This window comes from Falco punctatus, assembly GCF_963210335.1.
Source record: "Falco punctatus genome assembly, chromosome: 11".
Taxonomy (NCBI): Eukaryota; Metazoa; Chordata; class Aves; order Falconiformes; family Falconidae; genus Falco; species Falco punctatus.
In genome coordinates, this window is record NC_137591.1 from 19,198,047 (window position 1) to 19,221,364 (window position 23,318).

The 23,318-nt window shown below is 44.2% G+C and overlaps 1 protein-coding gene across 5 annotated transcripts in view; it reads left to right on the forward strand.

The window, feature by feature from the left end:
- RPAP2 (RNA polymerase II associated protein 2) overlaps positions 1-20,454 on the forward strand; it is a 63,169-nt gene extending 42,715 nt beyond the window's left edge. The window contains exons 14-15 of one of the 5 annotated variants that reach the window (XM_080407086.1): positions 1,657-7,729; positions 8,249-20,454. The gene's annotated coding sequence lies outside the window, so the exon portion shown is untranslated. Of the gene's footprint in view, positions 1-1,656 lie in introns of all 5 variants that reach the window. The other 4 variants (XM_080407087.1, XM_080407088.1, XM_080407089.1 and 1 more) reach the window with 4 other exon arrangements.
- Positions 20,455-23,318: the final 2,864 nt, after the last annotated feature.

Genomic DNA, 23,318 nt, shown 5'->3' on the forward strand with positions numbered 1-23,318 from the left:
AAAGTAAGCTTCCAGGATTTTTGCATCTCCTCCTTGGCTGCTGTGTAGTGAGCTCACCCATTCTTTTTCTTGCCCTAAAATAACAGAATAACCTTTCTCCTTCCATGTCCTTCTGCACCATGCTGGAAATGCCCTGAAAGGATGTTTTTCACTTGCCTTTAATGATTTCATCACCCTTAGACTTGAGTAAAACACATGTAAATAAATGCAGAAAGTATACATATACTTGTTATTTTCAAGTAGGATAAAGGCTGTAGACTCATCTGAAGAGGATCCGTCAACCTTGATTAGCTGTACAAAGAGCACAACTCAAGCACCAAAAATTTAGTTCATTTATGTAGTTTCTTTACAAGCATGTTTTGTAACAGCTTAACTGCTTAGAAATGTTCAAATCTAGACCTTCTTTATGAGCTTAACGCTCATTTCTGCCACAGCTACCTGTCCCTTAACAGACTACTTTTTCAGCTCAGTTCCACCCCCACTTCTCATTTTGGTTGTGTTTGCAGGCAGATTGTTTCCTTGTGGCCGCCTGCTGTGCTTACTGTTTTTCCTCCCTGTGTTAGCTGAGCAGATGAGAACAGCTGACACTTCAGTGTCGGGTTTGAGCCTTATCTTGGATGTGCTAAATTTTAGTGACTGACTTGTGAGCTGCAGGCGTGTAGGGACATGGCGGATCTGAGGCTTAGGGTAGATGGGATGTTAGCCTCTGTTTCTAAACAACTCTAGGAACGGGGCGTGAGTTTGGTAAAGCCATCAGCTGCTTATATCATAAGGACCATAAAGTCACAGAAGTCCATTGCTGTTACATTGTAAAGCATCCAAGCCTGTCTGGCAGTGGACCTGTAGCAGGGCAAGTATGGTATGATGTGTTTCTTTCAATAGCAGGGGGGCAGCCAGACTTCTGTGGTGATTTTTTTTTTTTCTCCTGATTTATATAATGGACATAGTAAAGAATAGAAGAACAGTTCCGTTTAAAGCTTAAAGCAAAGTTTGCTTCATGCTGTTGCAGCTTCTTAGCCTCAAAGGAGGAATGTGTGACATACACCTGCATAGTGCAGATAGGGATTTCTTACAGAGTTTTCTATAGATGTAATGAGGTAATCTCAGGAACAGAACAGCGTTAATAAGACCACATAGAGAACGTCAGATTGTTCAGTTATTCAGGGCAGCCTTTGTGCTGACCAAAGAGGATGGATAAAAAGCTTTTGTGCCTTATTTTAACATCAAAGCTCAATTCACAGTCCTGTAAATACTGTCAGTGTAAGTACTGTACTCTGTAATCCTGAATTCCCTAACGCAGAGTCCTTCACTGTTGCTGCTCGATTCCTTGTGACCATTGACAAAGGTTGCTGATTTTTCTTTTCTTTTGGAGGAACGAACAGTATTCAGAGTGGTTCACTTGATAGTCAGTCACTATTTCAGGAGAGTAGGCAAGTCACAATGTAACCTGTGAATTATCAGGTATTCAAAGAGATTATCATGCATCTTAGTAAAGTTTGCAAATCATGTTATGCTTATAAATAGTAATGCAAAATTCTACGTTAAAACAAAGAGAAAATGGCTGATTTACTTCATTGAAGACCATCAAAACAAAAAAAGTGCCTTAATACATCTAGAGCAGCATAACTGATATGGCTGTGCTGCTGTCTAATGCAGGACTGGAAAGTTACATCTGCCCCATCTTTCCAGACCGATGCAGGGAGCAACTAAGAGCATGGTACATACATGAGATACATCTGGGGCCTCAGAGGCAGTATTCACACAACACACAGAAGATTCACCTGTATTTTCACTCTTCAGTCTCAGTGAGTAGTTGAAAAGTGAGGCATCTGTTGTGGTTTTATGGCGCAGACTAACAGTTCTGTGAATCTTCGTGTTGAATCTACATGTCCTACCCTTCTCTCCATAGTCTGAGAGAGTCTGGACTGTACGAAATGCAAGAGGGGATGAGCAGCTCAGCTGGATGTTAAGTCTCAGCTAACCTTTAACTGCTGGAGAGAAAAGGGCTAACACATCAGAGAGAAGAAAAAGGAAGAAAGAAGGGGAAAGCGGTATTCACACCTTCTAAATTTAGGCATCCAACCTTAGGTACTAGCCTGTCTCCATTCGCTTCACAGAGAAATGATGCTATTAAATTTAGGTTCTCCATATCATACCTTTGTGCAGTGTATAAAGTGGGGGGTGTTAATGCCTCTGCCCCTATTCCCTGGTGACAGAAAGAAAGCAGAAAAAGTCAGCTGAGAACTTTGACCATAGTAGACTGGCTCTCCCTGGAGTAATTTAGTAATAGTGTGGCACAAATCTGAATGGGGACTAGCTCCTGCAAGCAATCTGATCGTATTGTTCAGTTATTTTGATAGCTACTACTTCCCACGGATTTTTTTTCTTAACCTGTAAGAGTTAAACCCAAAAGATTTAAATTGAGTGGCAGTCTTTAGGAAAAAAAAAATGCTAGTGTGTTGAAAGTATGTCCAGGAGGTTATGCTCTAGTTGTACAATTTGCCTCTCAGCTTTTCATACTTACTGTTTATTTCTGCAAACACTTACAAACACCCAGTACTGTGGGTGGGGTTTAGCTTGATCTCAGTGGAGTAGCAGGTAATGCTGAACTGTCATTTCCAATGAGCATTAAATATTGAAAACACAGAATCAGCCTCTCTCTGGCAAGTCTTAAGTTTCCATAAGCAGCAGGTGGTATACAAGGCAGGGCTAGGCACCTATAAAGACCTCTGTTTCTCAGCTGCGTATCTGTACCACCTGACAGCTAGTTGTCCTCTGATTAGAGTCAGAGGAAGTAGGCGTGCCTTCCATTAGCGAAGACAGAAAGTAATATTGCTTAGAGACTTTTCCTCTTGTGAGCTTTCCTTTTGTGACTCTTCATCTTAGAACATTTTCTCTGCAGACAGTGCTTTGAGAGGTGGGCTGCCTGAAAGACACAGTAGAACATGAACTGTGGCATTTGTGGTGCTAAACAGGATTTGGTGAGGTGGGGGGAGAGAGCTGGAAACTTACGTCTTCAAGTAGCTCTCATTTGAGCACTCTCATTTCAAAAAGCAAGTGAAAGCATATGTTGCCTCAGTGGCTGATCTGGACAGGTATGAGAAACGTTAGTCAGTCCCCCTTGGTTTCTTGCAGCTCTAGAGCAAGGAGCAAGGCAACCTGGAGTTTAAAAAAAAAAACAGCCAGGACTAGCCAAAAAGAGTAATAATTAGCAAGAAGAAAGATGAGAAACAAGCACAAGCCTTTTATTAAACTGTTCATGCCCTGGGAAATGGGCGATTCTGTGAGATACGTTTGGGCATCCTCCTCAAAATAGTCTTGTCAGTACAGCATCACATTTGAGGCAGCATTAAAAGTAGTGGCAGGGCTGGAAAGACCAGGAACAAAGGCCACCAACTTTCTGACCAGTGTTTTGGGGATCTGTGAGCCAGGTTTATCTTCCCAGTGACTTTGCTACCATAGTTGAATGTGCAGACTGAAGTCCTAGACTTAAGAAGGTGTGTCAATCAGAATAACACAGTAAGTGTGGCCCAGATGTCTACCTGTTTGTTGGTTTTACTGTGCTAGCCTGCAGTTACCCCAAGACAACAGCTCCCTACAGAGTCCCTTCTCCCAGAACAGACTAGAGCTGACACATTGGTGATCATAAGGCAGTCACATCTCGCCACTATGAAAGCTTCCCCCTTAGAAGTCAGTCCCCAGAATGCTTTGGTAGCCTACACATAAAGGCAGTCTTTAGTACATTTTTGTGTGCTATGGTTGCCTGCAGGAGCTGCATGCAAAGATCAGAGAACAAAGCCAGTGGGGTTATTGACTGGTCCATCGTTGCAAGCCACATTGAATCAATGCCATTTCTGGCACTTTTTTAGCCTCTTAAATTTCATGGGATATGTAACTGAATGGAACACATTGTGGGGCAGCAGCAGCTTCCTGGACAGCCCTACAATTTGGTTAGAAGTAGTCATCACTACAGGGAGTTTGAAGGACTTTGGGTACAGCTTTATTAATCTGTAAACACTCAGATCAGGATTTACATCATAAATCTTGCCTTTTGGTTCTACTAAAATGGGAGTGTCTACAAATCAGGTTAATATAATTTAACAGTGCAGTAAACTAACAAAAAAGATCATAATTGGTAGTGTTATCTAAGAAGCCAGAACAACCCTGCATACAGCTGCCAGCTAAGATCTGACTCATCTAAGGTATTTTATAGCAACCATATGTTAGGCATGTCTATCTTGCCTATTATGCGAAAAAAAAAAAAAAAAAACAAAACCCAAAAACATTTCCTAATCAGGATTTGTCACTGAGCAGGATTTTCCCTAAACATCCCAGTAGTGCAAGTGCTATCTACAGTCAGGAGGAAGCTTTTTGTAGACACTTCCAACTTTTTAATGTAACAAATAGAAGAAATGGCTATAAATCTGGCTAGTACCAATTCAGCAAGGCTGGCTGTAGTTCTAAGTATAGGTATGTTACTTTAGCATTTGATGGGCATCACTCTGGATTCCTAACATCACTTAGAAGTTCTGTGTTAGACGGTAACTTCAGAATACCTGTGCTTGTTGTGATAAAAAACTTGGGTGTTTCAAATTAGGTGGAATAATTATATTTTAATAAAGGCAGGCACTGTTGTAAACCCCACTGGCTATTGATTTTTTGAGCAAGTTTTACATCCAGTTCACTTTCACACAGAAGCCTGCCAAAGCCTACAGCCCTCTGCAGTCTGACTTTAGTCCTTCTTGCACAAAGACTGGTTAAATGTTCATCAGCCTTAACTGTCCCTAGGCTTTTGCTGCAGTATCCCAGTAAGAAGTAAGTAAGATGGGGGATGAAGCCGCAGCCCTGACACTGCCTTCTATTCCCCAAAGGGCAGTATTTTTACTGCTTAAAGCTCTGATGACAAAGCTCCTGTTGATGCAAATGAGAGCAAATGGTTGTCCTGGTAATTACGTACCTTGTTTAGGAGTCACAATCTCATTTTTTTGAAGAGAAGCCCTTCACTTAAAAGCTTTTTTGAATACATTCTTTTTTTCTGAACAGTGGGCTCTCAAAAAAAAAGTAAATATTTTTGCTGCTTAAGATCCTTGGATTACTGTAAAATTTCACAACTAGAAATGTAGTTAAAAGTATTTCTTCCTTATTAAGATAATTTCTTTGGAAGGCCTCTGAAAACTTGGAAAATGAGTGATTTTAGAGATACTACATTAGCCCTCAACAGCTCTGGGTCAAACACATGTCATCTCTGCTAACTATTCATTTCTAAGATCCTCCCAAGCTCTACCTTTTTGTGCACTGAACATCTGATGCTTCTTGTTTTTCTTCTATAACCACAGATGTGCCCTCTTCAAAAAACTCACGATCTCAAAATACTAAACTGACAAGCTGAGTGTCAAACCACACACCCCAAGCAGCAAGCAGTGCTGAAGAAAAACAGAATCACACTTGAAAAAAAACCAGAAGAAATCACACAAATTGTTTCCTATGAATTAATCTGAAATGTTTTCAACTCATTGCAGGCATTGTTTCTTAAGAACGCAAATGCCATTTGATGCTTTTAGGTTTTACGCTTACTGTGTAAATGGAGTCTGCCCTTGGAAAGATTACTTTGAACAACACTTTACATTTTCTTGTTGAGTTTTATCTCTCTTTGAGCTAAACCGGAGCCTTGCTGTGGGACCAAGATGGGTCTCCTTGTTTGCCACAAAGCAGCACGGGTGCTCCTGTGCTAGTTGAGTTACACGCTAAGGTAAGTGAGTGAGGCCTCTTCGCTATGAACGTGTGGTTCTGAGCCTCCCTGGTTCAGAGCCCCCATGTGTTGCTCACCGAGAGTGCACCGGAGAGCTGGCCAGGAGCAGAGCAAAACTCCCATCAGCAGCAGGCAGATCCACAGCTACCGGTTTGCTGAAGCAAGTCCCCATGTCACAGAGGGCTGTTCGGGCGTAGGGGAGTCAAGTGATTTGTCCGGGTCTTCGTGGACCGGCTACAGCAGAACCCATGTCTCTTTCCGCTGTAGTGCCTACGTGCAAGCCATCCCTCCTCCCATCGCAGGGACTGATGTGGGACAAGATCTGGTTGACAACACTCTCTCTAGTACAAGGTGCCAAATATTTATAACTTGCCTTAGCAGTAATGCCATGACTTACCTAAAAGGCTTCATGATACTGTCCCACAAAGAATGGCACGTAGAAGTAGTAGAAGGGTCATTTTCATGCTGAAAAAATATGTAAGACCAGCTAGCTTGTTTCTTAATCAAACTGTCAAGCACAGAATCATCAGGGTTGGAAGGCACTTCTGGAGATCATCTAGTCCTGCTTCTAAAGCAGGTTCTTCTAGAGCAGGTTGCATAGAATTGCATCCAGGCAGGTTTTAAATGTCACCTTATCTCTGCAGTTCAAAATTTGTCATAGCATTAAAAGGAAAAAAAAAAAAAGGTTAAAATTTAAAAGCATAGCTACAAATATGTATTTAGCTGCCTTGAAGGCTCTCTGGCAATATGCATCTGTAAGATAACACTGTTGTACAGGTTTCACTGAAGAAACATCCTTTTTTAAATCTGGTGATTCAAAGGCAAAACACTGACCTCTGGTTTTGGTACTAGACTGCTGGCTGATCTTCTGTAAAGATCTGTGTAAGAGTAATGCTGGGTTCTGGGTTATGTTGTTTATATTTTAAAGGTTTGAGTCAAAAACTGGATTTATTTTTCCCTAGTTCATCTCTACCTCGCAACCTTGAATACAAGAGAGATGATACCTGAAGCAAAGCTGATAAAGTTACCAGTACTAAGAAGCATGTGTGCTGAGGGTGGGGAGAGGGAGGCACAGCAGCATAGATACGTATCTTCACATCCTTATTTCCTTTACAAAGGGAGGAAGGAAGTTCCCTGCAGGTTAGCCTAAGAGTATCCGCTCTTACAGTCTGAGAGCTAGCTAAGTACAATTTCCAAGAGCCACAGGCTTTTAAAAATAATGAACTTAATATTTCACATGTTTTTCTATACCTAGCGGTACTGAAAACTTTTTACTAAAAATTGATAACTGGGTATCACAGCCATCAGAATTATAGACACCTCAGCTTGTTTCATATCTCTGCTCTGTTCCTGTCTCTTCCCTCTTCCAAATCTTTCCTATACTTCCTGTCCTGGCCATTCCTTTCTACTTTACCTCTTCACTAATTCCACCAGCTGGCACGCATCATCCTGCCTGCTCTGTGTCTACCCCTGTAAAGATCCTACCGAACAGTCAGTTCCAGCTATGGCAGGAGACCCCTGGGCTTCTCGCCCCTCATGCCAGCTCCCTGCACCCTGCATGGAGAAGAGGAAGGGATGGCACTGCCTGGTGATGGCCACCTCACGCCTCCCATCCACACACCAAGCTCTTGCAGGGCTCATTTTTCCAGCACAGGATGGGAAATGGGCCATCTCTCCCCTCACTCCTTGAAAGGGGCTCGCTCACACATGTTGGTTTGGTGCCCATTTACACAGACGGCCTCTCCAAGGCTGGAGGGACACTAGCCCAAGGCCATACAACTGTTATCAGACAGACAGATACTCATATAATGATTCTTACAACAGCATCTATAGATTATTATGAAACTTGTCTCTAAAACAGATATGAATCACCCAACAGCTACAGCAGTGCTCCTGTGCAGAGATGATTAAGAATTTTTATGCAACTTCTTTAATCAGAAGAGGCCTACTTGGTTGAAAATGAAACCTCTGCAGGAAAAGGTTGGTTTTGATTAATTTCTCAACTTGAAAAAGTGTCTAAATTGTCAGTGTGTTTCACTTCAACATTTCTAAACACACAGAAAAGGGGGGGGGGAAAGGCAAGTTTAAAAGTCACTTCTTATTTTAAGAAATTTAAAATTTTTCATTGTAAGAAATCTAAGTTATGGTCGAATGGTATCCAGCCATTTTAACACATTTTACATTATTTTTTTGTTTGCGAAAATTTGTATTTTCATGTCTTCCCAAATTGTTTGTTGTAGATTAGACTATGTGAACACTTTAATGTATTTTTCTTTAGTAGAAGTACAGTATTTTTAAAACTAATTGGATGAGGAGCTGTAACAGCTTTGTTCAAATTTTTTTGCTATATAGGAATCCCTGAATCATAGCCCTTGTATCTCTATAGGCTGTTACCTATTAAAAGCCATTATCTTTCATAATGCAACCTCAGGGAAGATTTTATTGCTGAAAGAGAGATGCATTCCTACTTTTAACTAATTGTTGTAAGAAATTGTCTAGTTTCAGAGCTTTCACCAAGATCACAAATTCAGCACTGAAGATGGATCAAACTGATCAGTCACAGATCACAGAAGCAGAACACAGGTTCATGCTTATTTTTAGTTGCTGATTTTTTGGACTGAGCTAATGATCTTCTCAACACACATTTATATGTATTGAGGTGGGATCTTTACCATTTGAGGACTCTTTCAAGAGGATTATTAATTAGCAGTTTCGTCATCAATTTCAAAGTGTTTTCCAAAGATGGGTAACTCCTTTTCAGAGAAAAGGAAAGTGAAAGGGGAGTGAGAGTGACTCAACTAGGCACGTGGACCATGTCAGATGCAGAGCCAGAAATACACTCTGAGCTCCTGGTACCCACACTCGTAGCCTGGGGACTAACATGGCTTTCACCAAAAGTGATAGCAGGCACCTCACCGTTTTGCAAAGGAACATCATTTTTTTTGGTAGAAGATGTGTTTGGAATTAAAAATGTATTTGCTTTCTTCTTTGTGATACATGCTATAATACCTTCCTTACTCTTTTGCCTAACTCTACCCAAAGCTGAAAGAAAAATAAAAGTTCATTGGGCATGTTTTTCTCCATCAGTTGCTTTGCCTTGATGCTGATACTATAACTTGGCTCCACACCAAACAAACGTTACAGCTGAATTGGGTCAGATTTTCTTAAGTATTTACCACTATATTTGGGTCATATCTGTGGATATACCCACTGCAACCTTTAGACTCAATTTTGAACATGGTTAAGTATGTTGAGGCCTGGCACTTTAAAAAGAGACTAAAAGCAGGCCATTTGCTCTGGCCTCAGTTGTCAATGCTGAGGTCTTTGAGGAATCTGGGCCACTTTGTCTGTCTTCTTGCCTATTTATAACCTCCCTGCCCATTGAAGAAGACAAGATGAGGCTACAGATGTAAGGGAGAGTCAAGGGTTGGGACAGAGCTACACAGGAGATGTTTGGAGAGTACAGGACAGGAGCACTGTGGGGACAGAGAGTTTGAGATCCTGTGGCTCACCACTGCTTATTGCATCCACCTGACTAAACTCACTGGCTTAGCCCAGGGGCTTTAAACGGACCTCAGGAAGAAGATAACATGGCCACTTTGGTACAGTGGACTATTCTAGTCTATGTGAGAAAGAAACGAGGAGAAGGCTGTCCTTTCCTACAACACTGGATGAACTAGACCAACTAACGTTATTTTTTAGGAATCTTGCAAAACTGGAGTACATTTGAAAGCAGCAATGACCTTCAGTACGTTTCCAGTAGGTAAAAGATGAAAAAGGGTATGAGAGACAATCCAAGGAAGCCTAAGCCCAGTGGTCCAACAGTTGTTCTGGGTTAATCTGGGGCCAAGAAAGAAGAAATAGATGCATGGGAGTTAGGCGTGGGTGGAAACTGTTCTTACAAACCAGTAAGATTGCAAGTCTTGAGTTTCTTCTACCAGGTGTACTTATTAAAAATAAACCTTTCTATTAGAAAAAAACCAGGAGGGACACACATTAAGTATATTGAAAACCAGATTGCTAATGGATCTCAGAGCAGAATCCGGTAGTAAATGGGGCTGACTATAAGCAAAGATCGTAAGTATTAGTTCTTGGTGAAAATGCTTCTCGGGGGGGGGGGGGGGGGGGAGGGGTGTCTTGGGGGGGTCATTGGGGTTTTATTTTTTTTAAATCCAGACCATCGGTGTGGAGGCATTTTTCATTTGGTGCGTTGCATCAGCACAACAGGCAAGGTACATGTAGTGTGTGACAGCAGACCAACAGCTTTTGCTGAACGTGCCAGCTTAGAGCCCCTGACTAGCACTTGTCTACTCGAGAGAGGGATAAGGAAGTGCCAGCACCAGGTGCTGTATGGAAACTTCAGCAGCATGAGCACAAGAGGAGAGAAACGGCAGCAGAGGTTTAGGGAAGAGGAGGAAGATGACAGAGGTTTGGTAGATAAGGAGGAAGCTGCAGATGAGCTCAAAGTGAGGAGGAGAAACGGGTGCAGGGAAGAAGCCATGATGTTGGGAATCTGTAACACTAGAATTGTCAGAGAACATTAGAGCATGTGGAGCTGCAGGGTGATAGGGAGGGTAGGTCTGTGTTACAGCGTGATCTGAATCGCGCAGTCACAAAATGGGCTTTAACACAACCAGATGCAAGAGGACCCACCTGCGAGAAAAGAAGGCAAGCTGCTGTGGTAGGATGAGAATCTGCCTCTGAAAACAACAACAGATACTAGGGTATGAAACTAGCCTGCAAAACTAAATGCTCAGCACAAAAGCATAATTGCATTTTTAGCATCTGCATCTATGTATCAATGTTACATACTACTTATCTCAGTACAGATGTTTCTTTAAGTACAGTTGTAATTATAAATAGGAGAACCACCACAAAATCAGCACAAGCGTCACAGATCTGTGAAACCATTGCAGAGCCAAATCATGTTGCAGATGGTGAAATACGGTGTTGTGTGGGAGTTAACTATTTCCACATTAACGTTATTCAATCACAGTGGCCCATTTTCACATAGCTTGCTGAACTTCAGAAACTTTGCACAAAGGTTAAGGTTTGACATTTTGAGACAGAATAGCTTAGTCCTCGATCCTCTGCGAGAGCTACAATAAATAATCAATAATAGAAGAGAAACACAGATCCTTACTTCATCCCTTTCCAGGATGGAAGCACTGAAAACATGCTTTTTTGACACAAATGCTTATTCTGAGGTCTTCATTACCAGGATTTCCAGTAAAATAGCCATAGGCAAGAAAGCACTTAATCTGACTGTTAGATTAGGCTTTCTGAAACCACATGTAGGTGCAATTGTGAGCACAGGCATAAGAAAATGATCTCGTACTTCTAATGGACTAACAATGATATTTCTATCAATATATGAGGTTGTGATGAGGTCCTACATAAACAGCAGTCATTTAGTGTTAGGATTTATTTTTTAAATGGTATGACTTCTGTGTTTATGCAAAACATGCCTCTAAGAATGAAACAGATGAAGACAGAGCATAAAGCTTTGTTCACCAAAGCATAATTCATGACTGCACTCAGAAATCACGTCTCTCTTTAGATTTAGGTACTAGTTCAGAGATGCTTGCCTTAGAAAGCAGTATTCTTTCTGAAATACTCAGTTCTACAGATCTCTTATTATGTGTTTAGCTAATGTACTGATACTGCACATCTCTTATTTCTGCAGTACATGGCAGATAACAGCACATCTTCAGTGTTACTACCATCACAGTAATACCGTATCTGTAGGTGTTTGCACCAGTTCTTTATTACAACTTTCCAGTTCTAACAGGACTGGTGCAGTAATTTGCTCCTAACACCTAAAATAGGCATGCTTCAACTGGACAATTTTCCCACCAACAGCTAGGCATCATCCATCATAATATCCTTAGGGGTGAACTGTTGTCTTCTGAAATGGCTTACACCCCATTTCACTGTAAGTTTTTTTGTCCTTGCTTAATGCTCACAAATGGGTGTCATGTGTTTGGCTGTTAGGAACATTCTCAGTTTTCACAGCTGGGGTCACAGAGCACACGTTGCCCGTGGTGGTGACACAGTCACTCTGACAGAGCAGAAGTCCAACCTAAGCATAACAAACCATGCAGCCCCTCCGACCCCAGAGTCAGACCAGGCTCTGCATCACACCAGCCGCTACGAAGCCTCTATGGTTTGGTGCTGCTCATTTGCAGCAGGACTGCTAGTGAAGCTTTCCACTGCATGCATGAAGGAAGCGGTACCCTGCAGTTTCCTGCCTTTCCTATTTACATACCTGTCAACTTTTGCAGCCAACAAGACAGGGATCATACAGAAACCCACCTTCTTCATTACCCAATCTTGAGTCCTCCAAAGCAGGGCAGCCCAGACTGTATCCTCTGGACAAAGAGCAGCCTGTTGGTCCTGTAGTCAGAGTTCATACAGTGACGGGTCTGTGCAAGCTGCACTGAGAATGCTGACATTGCCACAGCACCTGCCTTTGCGTTTATTAAAGTGTTGGCTAATTTTTGATGGGGGGAAAAACCCCAAAAGCCATTAGTAGAAAAACTGTTGTGAGGCAGCAAGGCTCCTTTTACAGCCTTGATCCCGATGTCCCGGAGAAACGAACAAGCAGCAGAGGTACTCTTACCCATCACCAATATTGCAGCAGTCAAAAGACCTCTGGTCTGTGTGCCGGTGTCAAGTCAGTAGCTGTAACGAGTGGCACAGTGACTCCTGGGTACATAGCTGAGAGCGTTGCATTAGGAGAGGACTGCAGCAAACCCAGTAGTGTCATCCAGACACCACTCACAGGCATGCAGGCACAAGCTTAAACTAGAGGCAGTTGGCAGGGTCATTAAGAAAAGTCCATACTTCCTAGTCTCCCCAGGCATAGGTCCCATTTCCCTGTCACACATCTTGGGCTAAAGGAACAAAGTGCCCATCACAGAACAGCGGCTTCAGACGGATGAACTCTTTCAGGTGCATTTCCCCACCTCAGGACAAAGCAGTTCTGCAGGGACCCTCCAAACGGGAGTATGGAGAGAAGGGAAGACATCCCACCCAACATGCCACGAGAGGGAACTGCAGCTTCATAAAGAGAAGGGCACAGAGCCAGAGTGACATTTCCCCAAGACCTCGTTCTCAGAGATTGCTGAACCACAGTGACTGCCTGTAACCCAAGCAAACAGCAAGATAAAAGTTCAAGCACTGACCTAAGAGAGTTCAACCTACTTTGTAAGTCTCACAATTACAGGCAAATGAGAACAGAGACCGTAACACCATTAGGCAACTTTTAAAACACACAATGTTTCCTATAGTCATAACGCACAGCAATCACCAGGAATAACTTCTCTTAGCATGTGATGACTGCTAAGTCACTCGCAAGAAAAAGAACCACAGCACTGAACAAATGAATGCAACAAAGAGATCAAAAAAAGGCATTTGAAATAAATACCTGCTACAAAAGAGGAGAGGACTTGTCAAACCCTGCTGTGTACGTTCTGCTAATTGGACTGACCTGCACCCCAAACCACAGAGCATCTAGGCGGTGTAATCCCACTGCAGGGGGGCTTCTGTCACACAGTAACGGTCAGTTACTGGCCAGGAATGGGTTCATCCTTCACCCTGGTGTCAGAGGATTAAGCTGTTCTGTGATAGCATTGGATATACCACTTGCAGTTTAATGCAGTGGATTTCAGGCTGACACAATCTGGCGTGCAGCAACTGAGCGTCAGTTCTTTCTCCAGGAAGGTTTAAGAGTAGCCTTTAGTGTTATGTTAGTTCCCAGCCCTGAGGAAGAGTAGAGTGAAAAACAGATGCCACAATAAGCACAAACCCAAAATGTGCTGAGCTACGCAGAATTGCAGCAGAAGTACTGGAGAAAACAGTAACGCCTACTGACCTGGCATTTACAATAATCAGCAGTGACCAGGAAACAACTGTTTTGCTGAGTTTAACCTGCAGAAACACCCCACCAGCACCAGTAAGACTCTTGCTATATGATTGCTATCTGCTACATGCAGTCCATGTATTATTGACAGGGTTATGGAGCTACAAACAGGTTCAGTTTAGAGCACAGACCACTCTGATTTACCCTAAATAGGACAGATTAGATGTAGGTCATCCTTCAGTCAGGTTCTTGCTCTTTGATTTCAGTTAAAGTAAGACAAATCTGTCACATGTGAGTCAGCTCCTAAATGCTCTTGGGGCAATGGGAGTTTGGCTATATACACAGCTATGTAAACACTGATAAAGAAACTAAAGATCTGACCTTTGTTTACTTAAGCAAGTCTCAGTTGACCAAAAGGCAAGTCAGATTTTAATACCATTTCTAGGATTGATTGAGCTCTGAATTAGACCAGCTTCCACAACTCAACTGCAAGTACAGAACGTCTGTCAGCAGGAAGCCTATACAGAGACTGCAGCAGCACCAGAAACCCACAAGTCACACGAAATAAAGTTTGGTGCAAAAATCTGGAACAGGAACACAACCAGCAGGGCAGAAAGCACTGATTTATTCACCACCTTTGCTCCAGCAAGGAGCCCTCTGCTGCAAACATCTCCGCCACATCTAGCTGCTCCAGGGGGAATGCCCAGTGGGTCAGAGAAGGTGCAAGAGCAGTGCACAAGCAGTGCTAGTCCCCCAGTAGCACCAGTGATGAGTCAGGCCCTGTCTGCACGAGCACACAGGGCCAGTCATCCAGGGGATCATCTGAAACTATCACTAGCACCAGCACTGCAGGACCAGTGGTGTCACGGATGCCCTGTCACAAAGCTCTGTGTCCCTTTGCTCACACATAAGTCTGAGACCAGTCCTCAATGAGGGCACTTTTCCTTTTAGCCAGAACTTCATGACCATCTGTAATACCTTAGGCAAATATTGACTCTGATCCAACAGACTGAAAGTAGTTGGTTTGCACCAGATGTGGTATATATACAGGTATCTTTGAAACATTAGCTAAAGGAGTGATTTGGGAAAATAAAAATTCTAGGTGGATGTGTTTACTTTGCGAGGTTGTTCGCATTGTGCTCAGATCCCAGAAGTGGGCACGAAGGTTTTAACCACAGGAAGAAAGCCAGCTGTAAGTGCCGCGATGCACAGTAAAACGGTGTGCACACACGTGCATTCCTGCGTCTGCAGCTCACCCACATGATAGTCGAAGGGCTGAAGATCACTGGTGAGTACGTTAACGAGTCCATACATTCCTGCCCTGAAGAGACTCAAAAAGGTCTGTCAGGTGAAGAAGAAATGACTGAGCTTATGGCTTCAGGACGCATCCTCCAAAGTACTTGGCATCTAATGCTGGGCCTGCTTTTTGCAAGAACCTGAGCACCGTTTCCCTGGCTCCCAGCTGAGGGCAGCTTTTGGAAATGCTGACCTTGTTCCAAGGGCAGGGAAGGTGACTGCCCCCACCTCTCCGATTTCTCTTGCCCCAGCTAATTAGAAAGACTTCTAGTAAAAAGCACATGTCTAAGCAGAGAAACAGCTGTTGTCATAAGGTTGAAAGCAACAGAGAGGTAGTTTGAGCAGTTCAAGTTGCTTCAGTTTTCAATTCTTAGGTCCCAACCCAAGTGTCAATTCCCTGCGTGTGTCTGCTCTCTCCTACTACAAATCCTGAGTCAGGTGTGGCTTTGGCAGTTGCAGAGCTTGCATTATGGGAACTGGGGGAGGGAGGGAAAGCAACATGGGAAGCAGAGCAGAAACACTTCAGCACCACTCAAGTCACTTATGGGTGTTCCCTCTGTCCAATCATTTCATTTTGGGAGTTGGTAAGCATTCCTATTAGGGGCCTTTCAGAAGGAACAGAAGTGTGAAAAGAGATTCTTTTTGATATTTACCAAATAAGCACAGAGAAAAAAACGTAGAATTAAGTTCAGTATATTCACAGGAAGAATCCTAGTGAAATACTTGTTTTCTGGATAACTCGGGACCAAACTCGATGGGTAGAAGTTTGTACAGAACAGAATTTTATTCTTCGTTGGGACTGTTGGACTGTAAATTCATAGCAATGCTCTTCGACTACCTCTCCCAAAAAAATCCTCTTTTAGTCTGCAACACATCCCAGGCAGCACTTGAGAAATGTATACAAGAGTAACAGTTTGCTGAGTCTTTTTCCACAAGTGAATCTCTTCATCAGATACACAACAACACCTGACACCTGGGGCTCTCGTGCCTTCTGAACAGTCAACAGATATTGCTCAGAGCAACAAAAATGAGCAAGCCACATGCTGATCCACACATATCTACCTCTAATGGATTGCCTCACAACCCCACTGGAAATTCAGGGGTGTCGGAGCTTTCCTGATCATGGAGGACCACCACAGCAGCCAACCCATCCCTCCAAACAGCTTACCTAGAAGCTCACTCTGAACCCTTGCAGGAAACTAACCCTGAAAACTTTACTCGGACACTAAGCTTGCATTGAAATAATCTGGTAACACTGGGGAGCTGCAGGAACATCACACCCCCCAAAAAGGGAGTTACAGATTGGTTTCAACATGATCCATTAAACCAGCACTAGAAAAGAGATTGAAACTTTGGCCATATGTTTCCTTGAAAATATTCCCTTGTGCCATAAGTTCACTACCAGAGGCCAAGACACTTCACAGTAACATACCATGAGTTCAGGAACTAAGGTTTTAGAGAACCCCCTAGAAGCACATTTTTCTGTACTCATGGTACAGTAGTTAAGTTCAGGCCACAGTATCACAGCAGCACGCAGAGCCTCCTAACGCAGCTGTAAATCCACAAAGGCCACTTTGAGGTTTCCCCCTGCCAAGGAAACTCTAGATACGTTGCAGCCAATATGCCTCATACCTGGAGGTTTCTGATCCCCACCAGCAATGCTATGCACATCACCCTCCCCAGCTAATTACTGATGGCCCAGCATGCTCTTAGCTCTCTGTGTGTGAATGAGTTGAGCCTGAGGTTTTCCTTCCTCAGGACTGTGGTGTGTATTTGAGTACTCCATCCTCCAAGCCATATTCAGGTCATATTCCCCCTTCAAGGTGTTTGAGGCATTCCTGTGGAGTGATCGTATTGCTTCAGCACCACCTGACGGATCCTTAGCCTGACCTTTCTGGCTACAGCTGCCCTGGATGTGCCAGAGGCACTTGCTGCACACACATTTTCTCTCAAGTATTGTGGTGGAGTTTCCCCTACTTCTTTGTCAACCACTGTTACAACATACAACCAAGCACCACCATTAGCAAGATGTGCTATTAACGCTATTTGAAATTTCTCTCTCAAGTTTATAGGACTCTGAGTCGCTTATAGCAGTCTGGGTATGTGTGGACGGGTGGAGTTAACACGGCTTTCTCACACTCATGGCTTCTTCCCTACTCCCCCTGTTCCTCTCCCCGGCCCAGCCTTTAAACAAAGGGGCATTTTAGTTTGGTTTTGTCCTACAGAAGTGAATTTCAGTCCTCAGGGCATCGTAAAAATCTGTTAAGTCAGATTCTCAGTCACATGAAAACAGTTTTGTTTGGAGCTAACAGTAAAAAATATCTTTGAAAAGCACTTTTACTGCCGACTGAGGAATTAGGCCCATTTCCCACTTGTTTAAGTTGACAAAATACTTTGTTATGCTGTGAAGAACATGAAACCTCCCAGAAGCATAGTTGGAGCAGCTGTGATGTCAATGCCATCAGAGATTATGCCATGTCCCCTGGCTACTGTGAGCGATGCTGGAGGGGTACTGTAGCTCCTTTAGTCCATATCCCTGATTTCAGTCACCACCCTTTATTTTCAATAAACATAAGAGCACCCCTTTGGAGTAAGGGACTGAATTAACAGGAAACAGAGCGCCCAAAACACAAGGCCAGATGCGTGGCAGGCCAGGAGCAGGGCTGTGCGGTTGCAGGCCTGTCCCTGCTACACACTGGCCTGGCTGGGAGCCCACATGTGGGAGCCAGCTTTTAGCAAGGGCATCTGCCACCAGCTCTCACATAGACATGACCCCCCTCTCTCTCCCAGCGGAGGGCGAGGGGGTCAGGGAAAACACATGGCACTGAATCACCCCACAGCAGCAACAAACAGGCACAGCAGTATTTGCAGCCCAGCTAGGAGGAAGAAGCAGCTTTTTGGGTAGGAAGCAAGGCCTGATATTGGTTGCCTTCTACAGCATTCAGGGGGTAAAAAAGTGCCAGGAAACGAGATGGGGTTTGTTGTTGGAGGTTTTTTTACCTTTTATCCCCCTCTGCAAAACAAAGCCCACCAGACCTCCAGCACTACCAGGCCACTCTGGCCAAGAGGCAGTAGCACCACATTGGAGACCTGATTCATCCACCAGTACTTGTGTCCTCAGGGAGCTTTGCTGATTATTGGCTGAACTCCCACCACGCAGCTAACCAGGCGAGGGACTGGGCAGGGAGCAGTAACATTTACTGAGAAGACACTCACTGCCATCAGCCACAGGCATCCTTGCTGTAACACAAGCTACACATCTAGTCATGCTGCTTAATTGCAGCATTTCCCCTGATTTGGATGAACAGTGGTGGAACCCAACCCAGCCAGTGCAGTTGTCCTTTTGTGTTACTATTTACTGTATGGGATCTTTAGGATCCAATACACTTGCTGGTTTGAGAACCATGTCTCCCTATGCCTGCATTTTGCAGAAAGCTCTTTGGTTCTCCAGCCACTACTGAGATCTAAAACAGCAGCAAAGAGGATGAGGTCCTTAATCTTGCCAGAGCATCAGTACAAAGGCTGTGGCAGCCCTCTCCATCATACAGAAGCCCACAGAAAAAATTGCTCAAACATGAGATTTCAGCAACTGAACATGCAGAGGAACAAAACGGACATCCAAATGGCAAGTGGAAAGAGCCACAGTTAAAACCAAACCACAGCAGTCTCAAAAGAGAGAAGTAACAGTCAAACATCTCCCCTCTGAAATTATTTCATGCCTAGCAGATTGAGGCACTTCACACTTTGGTAAGCACGTGCTGCTCCATGGCTCCACGTCTGACTGGAGTCCCACTATGAGCAGTGTGAAAGGTTTCAGACAGAGGCATTTAGAATTTAGGGAACAGTAAAAGGACAGAACTCACTCCACTTGCATAAAACCCCTTCCTCCCATAAATGCAACCGTTCTTTTCCATTCCTGCAAGGGTCTGTGACGCAACCTGAGCTGGGGAAACTGGGACGGAAGCGCCTGCTGGAACATCGCCCCCCTCACTCGGGATGAACGAAGAGGTGGCAAACGGCTTCACCACCTCAACTGGCCACAGAAATCAGTCCAGAGATTGCCAAATCCGTGTAGGAAACAATGGCAGCAAGCCCCACTGGAGCCAGGCCTGGCTTGACAAGCGGGCAGGAAGGGAGTGAGGCTACCCGGCTCCCAGGGCAGCAGAGCTCAGAAACAAAACACCTCAGCCACGGTGGAAACATCACACAGGAAGGAGACTCTTCTTGATTGCCATTAATGTTAATTTAAGCTACTGAAAACAGAAATAATTCCAAAACTGACTGACAGCAGATACAGAGAATACACAGCAGGGCTCAGCAAAGGTCAGGCCCCTGCAGCACAAAGCCTGGCACAAGCACACAGGAAGAGCCAGCTCTTTGCTCTCAGAGCTCGAGGTGCCAGCGCCCTGACTAACACCCGCTATTACTCAGTGTGAGCAAGAGCATCCTGGTCCAGCAGGGCCAAGCTACCTGACTGCCAGGTTTGCAATAGAAGGCATGTCTACACACGCAACCATTGGTCCTGCAGCAGCCCAAAGAGTTACACAGCTGTGTAAAAAAGAACAAGACCATTTTTCACCTCGTCCCTTTGTGGGAGCTGGTCTCACCCTCCCACCTGCCTATCCATGTTGCTGTGTTTCAGAGAGGCAAAAGGCAACAGCAGAGACAAAGCTGACTGTGAAATTGGGGATGTAGCAGGTTTAACAGGTAATATAAGATCCCTTGGCTTAAATCAGGGTAAATTAATCGCTAGAAGTGGCCACTGCAAGCAATTTAGACCAAATAAATGTCTAATCTCTTCTGGCCGATCACTTAACACAATACAATTAGTTTTTTGTGGCTCTTCACTGCAATATTTAAACTTTCCTATACGAAACACTGAAAACATCTACTTTGCCTCTCATCAGATGAGTGTACTCTTTCGAACTCTGGGAGTTCGCTTCCTGCCTCTTGCACTGATACCTCTTTTTCCCCTTTGAACTCACCCTCTGAGTCTATCAGTGAGTTTTGGGCATGTATTATGCACAGGAAAAAGGAAGAAAAAATGTAAAACATAAATAGTATATCATACCGAACTGTCACCTCAAAGGATTAGAATTTCCCTTTAATGCCAGCTGGCTACGTTACAGTAACTAAAACAATGAAATATATTGGCCATTTTAAACACATGCTGTGCCTTGATCCTGCCAGTGCCCTTGGCTGACCAGCCACCACCGTCCTGCACACCAAGGAGAGAGCTGGCAGGACAAGCCAGCAGCTGAGGTGACTTCTGGGCTGCTGGGGCGGAGAAGTCCCGCATTGCCACAGCAACTGCTGCCAGTACCTTGGCAAGCTGGGCCTGGGTGAGCGGGGGGTGGATGTGCACATGCACAGTAGTATCCAGCTGGCTGGGAGATCACACGCGTCAGAAAGTTGGCTGGATGGTATCAAAAGAAAGAAATAATTTCATTATCTGCCACATTATTTTGTTTCTAGATTTGTCTTATTCAGTATTCTTTTGTCATGTCATCTCTACTACAAAAAAAACAACAAAAAAAACCCAACCCCCCCCCCCCACACCAGACGAGAACAAGTACACGGAACAAGCACACAAAAGCACAAAAGTAGTTTGCTTGCATCTTATTTAAAAGATTTATCACATGCTCCAGGTTAATCCATTAGGCAATATTACTATAACAAGGTGTGGCCAGCATTTTTATAATGTATGAAACATTTTATTCCAGATTTATGCGTTCCCTCTATTTATAGTCCATATATTTGTAAATTACAAACTCGTGCGATAAAGACTTGGGAAATTTTCTGAGTCTTGTGTGTTGAGTTGTTTTTTTTTTTTCTTCCCCCAGTAGGAAGTCAAAGACACAACTAGATACCCATACCCAATACATACTCAGACATGGCTGCCACTTGAGATGTGCAAATATTTTTTCAAATCTGCTTCCATCACTTTACATGCATTATAAAGTATTAGAGATGTTTACATGCCTTAAATCTATCTAGACTGCTTTATTACTCAGAGGAAAAATACTAGAAACTACCACTACCCCACTGACAATTAAAAAAAAACCAACCAAACCAAACAACAAACAGATTACCCTTGGCATTCTCAGAAGCCACCTCCACTGCAGGTGAAAACAGACAGACAGGATGTGGCTTGGCAATGGAGTGAGGTCTAGGATTCAGCAGGGAAAATCTCTGGAATTTTAACTCTGAGCAGGCATCTTATAAAGTCCTTGCTAGAGAAGCACTTCATTGACTTACATGCATATTTCAGTGCTTTTCTGAATCAGAATCCCCTCAAAGGGCTGTATGCTGAGCTGTATTTCACTATTAAGTTTAGAGTAAGACATGATGAAGGCAAAATCCTTTCCTGATGTGAACTGGGGTTACACTGGAGATGAATTTGACACAACTGACCTGTTTGGGTTTTTTCTCTTAAGGAAGGAAAACGCAGAGACTTGAGGAGCACTACCTTGCCAACATGCAACAGCAGCACAGCTTGCAAATACAGTTGCACGAGTCTCGCAATCTTTCACCCAAAGCTTATTCTAGAAACCTCTTCCTCCCTCCTCCCCATCAACTGCAACGAGTTTTGCTTGAGGAAGGAGCAAGACCCAGAAGAGCTGCTCTCTCCCTTGTGTTGCAATATCCAATCTGAGTGTTACTATCAGCTTTTGGAAACTGACTGTATAGAAAGCACAGATGATGTTTGCATATTTTAATTTTAAATATCTCTGCTTGGCATAAGGATGGAACCTAATAAGTTGCTTTGTTTCTGCCTCATGAATTAATTCAGCCTGCTAACTGATTTGGATAAAGCATTTTGATTCCGACTAATAAACTTGGGGTTCGGGCAGGCAAGACAACTTTTGGAAGCAAAGTTACAAGTTTGTTAGCTTGCCAGGAAAAGTACTTTTCTAATATCTATAAGAAAGACTTTTTCTTTTTATAACCCACTTGTTCCACCCATGTCTTTTAAATCAATCAGATAAATTCACCTTGTTTTTCAAAGCCCTGAATCCTGATAGCTCTGCACACTTGATAGGTAATCTAATCATCATTGGTGTGGATGAACACAAGCTCAAATTAGCTTCTGAAAGGCTTAGTCGTCCTGTAGATAGCTCTGCCTTTCCACTTTCATGCAGGAACTGAGCTTCACCAACTGGTTAGCTAGAGGTGTCATTAAAAATTTACAGAATGAAACAAAGGTGTGCTCCTGTGTCTCTCCTTACCCTTTCTACTGTTACTCTGGCAGACAAAAGGTATGGAACCTGCTTCATGAATAATGAGTCATGTAATATGCATAATGCATTTTTAATGGCATGCAATAATAACATTGAGAGAGATATTTCCAATCTTCAGACTTGCACCACAGCCTCTCAGTAGCCTGTTCTGATTCTCCCTAGATAGATGCTCTTTTCCTCCTCTTCAGTTCGATTTCCCCACCTTAAAGCCATGACTTTTTCCCCAGAGGTAGCCATGTTTTTCCCAAACCACCAGCTGAGCTGGCACTGGATGCAAGCAGGGCTGGCAAGGTGGGGAGCACCCTCCCCTGCAGCCACGCACAGCCCTTGCAAATGGGTTCAGGTCCTCAGCAACAGTTCACCAGTGCCCTGAGGCGTACCAGTAAGCTGCAAGATACTCCAGTGGAAAACGCAACTTAGACCAGTAAAAACAACCTTCCTGGTTTCTTGCCTTGGAGAACAGCCTTGCCGCCACAGCGTGTGGGTGCTGCAGAGCCCTCTGGCCCCACCAGTAGCTGCCAGCCCCAATCAGTGGGTCACACTGGGCCCAAACCACACCAGTGTCCTGTGGGGAAGTGGGACGCTCTGGGGTGCAGGCACGGGTAACTGAGCCGGCTGGAGTAAGGCCAGCCGGCCTGCCAGGAGGGAGGGAGGCTGTGCTGGCAGGGACAGGCCCTCCTGATGGCCGAAGGGCTGGGGTCAGCTGCTGTTCCCCAGTCACCCCACACCTGGTACCCCCGGGGGGACTGGTACCCCCTGCCAGCACTTGCTCCGGCCACAACTGCAGTTCCCTGTAAAATAAATACCACGCGTGGCCCCGGGGCAGCCCCGAGCCTACCTGTGCCACAGGCCGAGCTGCTCCTCAGAGCTTCCCCTGCTCTGGGCAGGGCCCAGGGCACCACCAGGCCTTCCCCGTTACTTCTTAGTCTCCTACAGTCATTTGTGCATTGATTAACCCAGCATAATAGGCCTAACGAGGCCTTTAGAGCACCTGGCACCTCCTGTGGTGCCTGTGCTGCAGCCTCTGTCCCTAACAACTGTGATTGTTTCTGTTCAACAAAAGCCAGGACCGTAGAGCTGTGGTGTGGGCCCTGCCTGAGTGGGGGCACGGCACAGCCTGCCAGGGCAGCCTGGTGAGGATGGAGCTGTGTCTGACCTTCTCAGAGGT